A 6,000-nucleotide genomic window follows, 5' to 3' on the forward strand; every position below is an offset into this window, starting at 1 on the left:
GGGTGTCTGCATTGCAGAAGTACTGCTATTTGAAAATCCTTATCTAGACTCCAAACCTCACACTGATTATAATTGACATACTTCTCCATTCCAATACTTTTTGTATCCTTTTTGCCAACTTTCTCCTTCATTTACTTCTATTTCAAAAGAAAATGATCCCTTCATGCACGCATATACTTCCGAGTATGCATCTCCAGCAGTATTTCATGCAACCTTATCATCTGAGAACAATGACACTTCTTCCTCGTCATCCCAACCTCCAAGGCTTCTAGTTCTCCCTCTTTTGCTCAGGTGGAAGTACCTATTAATCCCAGCGTTTTCCGTACCAGTCTCTGCTCAGCTCTAACTTACTCCTCTTGAAGTGCAAGTCACTCTCCTCTGCTGCAGCAGGTGAAGACAGTAAGTACTGCAACAAAAAAGGAAAGTAATGTCATGTACTCAAATGACAGTGCATTTACCTACCAGCATGAGAAACAAACAGTTCATTTTATATGTGTTTTTACCAGTTGTATAGGACCTTTCTTCTGGAAAATAGTATCATTAGCCAAGATGAGACTTAAGTTCAGACAAAACTGAGAATTGGAATGAAACCGCTCTTCTCATGGATGCCACGATAAAGACTAGTGTGGCATGCTCAGCTCCCACTGGCAGCACAAGCCTAAAGCTCTGAACACTTCAAGAAAAACATGGTGCTTTCTCGATCTGCTTTTCACACAGCTCTCAAAGGAAAATGGGTCCTCAGTAAAAAAAAAGTCTCACATTTTAATGCTCTCTCCAGTAGACTAAAAGCATTTGTAAGTATCCAAAGTACTTATAATGAACGTTTGACTCAGCAATTGCATGTTTTGTAGAGTGTCTATAAACTAGTGACTTCTGATTCTGCTTTCTGCTCTTTCTCTTAACTTCTGAAGCGCATGTGACTGCATCAGTGCTTTATTTTCTCCAGATATAAAGAACTACCATTATGTCTCTGGCGCTAATGTTGCAAGGCTTCAATTGCCCCTCAGGAGTGTCAAAAGATACTACGTAGTAAGGTTCTTGCTTGCAATAAGCATGTTCTTCCTTTTCTTGATATCCACATTAAAATAAAAATATTTTAATAAAATATCTTTTCCTTAGGAGGCTTATAGTAAGGTATTAGTTTGTACTAATAGTAATGTACTGTTGCACAGGTAATACAGGCCAACGTATCATACTATTATTATACGCCATCTTTGCTGAGATGCATGGATTAGCCCTAGAATGGAAGCTCTAGTTCTTTCTAAAAACTGACTTCTGGAAACATATCTGCTTCTTGGATCACAGATGGATAGGCACAAACATACAACTCCTCATAGGATCATAGAACAATTCAGGTTGGAAAGAATGTTGGAGGTCTGTTGCCTAACACCCTACTCAAACCAGGGTCATCAGTGAGGCCTGATCAGGTTGCTCAGGGCATTATCTAGTCTGGTCTTAAAAAACTCCAAGGACGGAGACCACACAACCTCTCTGGGCTACCTGTTCCCATATATGATTGTCCTTGTGGGGCAAAAGATTTTGTTTATATCCAATCTGAACCTCTCATTTCAACACATGCCTATTGTCTCTCTCTTCCACTTACCCTTGTGATGAGTCTGGCTCCACTGACCTGAAGACCTCCTTGTAAGTACTGGAAAGCTGCTGTTAGGTCTCCTCAAAGCCTCTCCTTCTGCAGGCTCAGCAAGCCCCACTGCCTCACCCTCTCCTGGCCTCCAGCCCCAACCACTTTGGTGGCCTCTGTGGAACTCACTCCAGTTCATTAGTATCTTCCTTGTACCAGGAGGGACTAAAACTGGACATAGTGTTATAGACGTTGTCTACTGAATGCTGAGTAGAAGGGGATAATTACTTCACCTGATCTACGGGCTGCATTCTTGTTCATACAGATCAGGATGCTGCTGGCTGCCTGCGTATATGGCTGGTTCACATGCAGTTTGCTGTCCACCAGGACCTCTGGGCCTACTTGACAGGGCTGCTCCCCAGCCTCTATCATTGCAATGGCTTAAAGCATGAAAGCATTGCCTTGTTTATTTAAACACTGGGAAATGGATATAAAAAGTCTACAAAAGACCTAAACCCTGACGTGTTCAAAGGCTACAATCAAGATTTTGTTCTGGACAAAACCAGGATCCTCTGTATTTCTCTGCGTGAGCTGATAGCCTGGAACAGATCACTTCTTGCTAGATTTCTCTACCTTCAGCACAGGAATATAAACTGGAAGAGGTTTACACCATGGTATTTCCAAAAATTATTTCTTAGCAAATGTTCTTATCAGAACAACTGGAGAGATGGTAAAATTATGCTTTTGAAGTGGTTCCTCATGTTCCTCATGACCTTAAGTAAAGGTCACTTTTTAAAGACCTGGCTCTTGTTTTTAAATTCATGTCCAGTCTCCAGCCTGATCCGGCATTAACCAAGTAACTGCACAAAAAATGGTTTTCGAGATTCTTCCTTAGAATCATAAGACTTTGTCCAAAAGAGCTGAGCAGCTATGGCCTTTTCAAAAACTCTCTTCCTTTACGATAAGAGGATCAAGGGGAAGCAATAATGCAGCTGCTGATTAGAGGCAACACTGCATTTTTAAAAATAGCTTTAGATATTTCCAAGTGCAGATACAGGCTAAACTATTTGAGAATTTAGGTTTAGGAAGCCTGACAATCAAGGTTTACAAGGACAAGTCTGCAGCCTGAAATCCTAGGAGCCCAAAGTGAAGACAGGGCTTCTCCTTTAGTAGTTTAGTACCCATAGAACAATACATAGAAAGAAAAGCTCTTTCAGCGTTGTCTATCCCATATGGAGGGGAATCTGGACTATACAGTGATAAATTGCAATCTTATGCTTTAACATAAACTTCAATCTTACAGATAACCAGCACATACTGTATTTTTACTTCTTAAATGGCAATAAAGAATTACACTAAAATTCTTCCCTCTTAAAATCACCTTATGTGGAAACACTATTGCTTACAACCATATAAAACTGCAATAGCAGTTGTTTCTGTTTTTCAGTTCTGCTGGTTAAGTAATGAGGGATTCTTAGGTAACAGGCACAGTATATGAAATATCTTTTCTGCAAACGTATTTCCCAGCCCTTCCTGGGAGATTATAGGGTGGCCTTGTCCAGGTAATACAACTGTAACACTACTTGCATTTTTTACCCAAAGTGGTCACAGTGGTCTAAGACTTTTCTTAAAACATCACTGCAATGCATGTTATCTCTGCACTATGAACGCTGTATGATCTCGTCTTTATTTTTTTTTCCTTGTATGCCCTCACGAGCATGCTACAACCATCAAAACGACATTGAAGATGCGAAGTACGTAAATCTGAAAGCACAGACTGCTAGCTGAGGCAAAATAAGCCAGCCTTCGCCTTTCCAAGACATAGCTCCAAACGCAGCATTCCCTTCCTCTTCCCCACCCCCATCCCTTTTGTTATGGCAATATAAAAAAACCCTCATGTATTCAAAAAACTGTTCAAAAGGGGAAAACAGGCTATGCCATAATGTCTCATGCTGTTTATTTTAAAAAAAAAATCAAATATTCTTAATTAAGCAGCTTTTTGCCTTCAGATGTCATGATGAAGCGAACGGGAAAAGAGCAGATCAAAAGCTCTGCCCCATTTGCTACACTGGAGGCATGAAATCAGAAACAAACACAAACTCTTAGCGGTGCTGCATTACAGGAGGGCTCCTCTCGCGTTTCTTTCGGCTCTATTGAAACGAACAGACTCTTAAGCCTCCCGCTCCCCCGCCAAGCGCGGACATTACGCATATGTAGCACCGCCGGTCCCCGCATTACCGAGAGCAGGCGCCGAGGCACCGCTGAGGTGAGGCGGTCGGGATGGCGGGCTGCGCCGCTGCCCCCCACGGCAGCCCGGCTCCGAGGAGACGTCGCCAGCTCTCCGGCGGCTGACAGGAGGCGGTGGCGGCGCGGCTCCTCCGCCGCCGCCCCCTCGCCACAGCGGACCGAAGAGCGGCTCCGCGCCGGCGGGGACATGTGGGTGCGCGGCAGCCCCCTGTGCCGAAGCCCCCCGCCGCCGCCTGCGACCACACCGGCGGCGACGCCATGCCGCAGAGGCTCCCCTTCACCCCGGCTCTCCGTCCCCTTGCGGGTAGCTCGGTTGCCAGGGGATGGGGATGGGGCGGGGGACGCTGCTCGCGGGGCGGGCGGCCCCCAGCCCCGATTTCGAGGGAAGCGAAGTCCGCGCTCGTGCAGGGGTGGCCGTGGCGCCCCCTCGGCGCCCCCTCAGCGCCCGCCCGGCCCCGCGGGCTCCCCGCTCCCCTGAGAGGACCCGCGGGGATGCTGCCGCCCCACCCCCGGCGGAGCCGCCGGTCCCCGGGACGACACCGGCCGCCGGACCCCTGCCCTGCGCCCCCCGCTCCTTACCCCTGCTGGCGGCAGCGGGGCCGGTCCCCACCCTGCGCCGAGGCGGGGACGCGGGGGGCAGCCGCAGCCGCTCTTTTGTGTGCCTGCCTCAGCGCCACACACCGAGGCGGCTGGTGGGCCCGGGAAGCTGCGCGCGAGAATACCGCCGGCCGCCCGGGAACCTGCATGGCGCATAGCCCGGCCGCCGCGGCGCCTCAGGGGGGCCGGGCCCGCGGGGCGCGGCAGGGCGGCCCGGAGCCTCCCGCCTCTGCTCGGCATCGCCTCGGCCCGCCCGCCCCGGCCCGATGCCCCCGCCGCTCGGTTACCCCCGGCCGTGCCTGCCGGCCTTCGTGCCCCGAAGAGCGGGCGTCGTTCCCCGCTCGCAGGGTCCTGCTCGGCCTGCGCCCAGCGAGGTTAGAAGAGGTAATGGCAGAACAACCTGAGCTGCCTCACAGGGGGCCGGCGAGGTGATGGCCGTGTTTGTGCGCCCCTGAGTTTCTCAAAAAATGGCACAAAAAGTGAGTGGCTTGGTGATATGGACCAACCTGTCAAATACGTTCTTCCACAGATAGAGAAGGCTGGAGGCGCAGCTCTGCACCAGCGGCACAGGTGCCCGCGGAGGAGCTTGCCCGTAGCCGGGCAGTGAGGAGAGGGCCGCAGGGCACGGCGCTCCGGTACCCCCGGCCTACAGGACGAGCAGCCCTTCAGCCCGGCTGCCCTCAGGAGCCCCTCGAGCAGCAGCGGTGGGCAGGTACGTTTGCTGGAGGTCTCCAGCCCTGCTGTGACGGATGGTGAGGCCGCCCTGCACAGGTAGTCTGTACACTTACGGACCCTGCTCCAGTGGTGGGACACAGCAAATGGTGTTTTATGTGAGTCTTCCATGCTGTTTTTCTGTGAAGCGTGTTCCTGGATGCTAGCTATGTAATCCTGCTAGTTAATGACCTCCGTTGCTTGAGGTGTTCCAGTGCAACAAAATCAAATTAAGCACCAAAAATTTGAACATTACAGTAGGGGACAGCACTGGACTTAAGTCACGTTCCATCATACAGCCAGATTTACGAGACTAAATCATGATTTTTGTGCCCTTATGCAGATAATACATAGATCTCCTCATAAAGATTAAAAATGGAAGATGTGATGTGTAATATTTAAGAGCTCATTGAAGCGGGTTTCTCCAAGAACATTTCTTACAGTGAATGATAAACATAGTTGGTTCCTCAGGCCTTTTATTAGAAACTACTAGATCTTTCTACTGCAGCTGGGTGATGATTACTTTTGTATGTAAAGGAACATATGTGAGATCAAGTGCTCTTAGGCGAATTATGACAGGACTTGCTCATAAGTATGCAAATTTGAGACTTGTAGCTATTTTTGAGTATAAAAAGTAATCTTTCTCATGATAGCAAAAGAGGAAAGCTGTCTTAATGTTAATTACATTGCATTCCAGTCAGCTAGATATCAATGTGCACTGTAATAGCTGTGTGTCCAACTTGGTGTGCTTTTGTTTGCCCAGGGGTAGCTCTATCAGTTGCTTAGCACCGAGTCAAATTCCATATACATGCAAAGGCCCTTCATGGAAACACCATTTTGTGGGGTTTTTTATTCTTGTTTTT

The 6,000-nt window shown here is 48.5% G+C and overlaps 1 protein-coding gene across 2 annotated transcripts in view; it reads right to left on the reverse strand.

Moving 5' to 3' along the window:
• Window positions 1-324, reverse strand: part of APBA2 (amyloid beta precursor protein binding family A member 2) — a 94,810-nt gene extending 94,486 nt beyond the window's left edge. For both annotated transcript variants that reach the window (XM_086620072.1, XM_086620073.1), the window contains exon 1: window positions 302-324. The gene's annotated coding sequence lies outside the window, so the exon portion shown is untranslated. The remainder of the gene's footprint in view (window positions 1-301) is intronic.
• Window positions 325-6,000: the final 5,676 nt, after the last annotated feature.

The sequence above is a fragment of the Tauraco erythrolophus genome, chromosome 14 (assembly GCF_009769465.1).
Source record: "Tauraco erythrolophus isolate bTauEry1 chromosome 14, bTauEry1.pri, whole genome shotgun sequence".
Lineage (NCBI taxonomy): Eukaryota > Metazoa > Chordata > Aves > Musophagiformes > Musophagidae > Tauraco > Tauraco erythrolophus.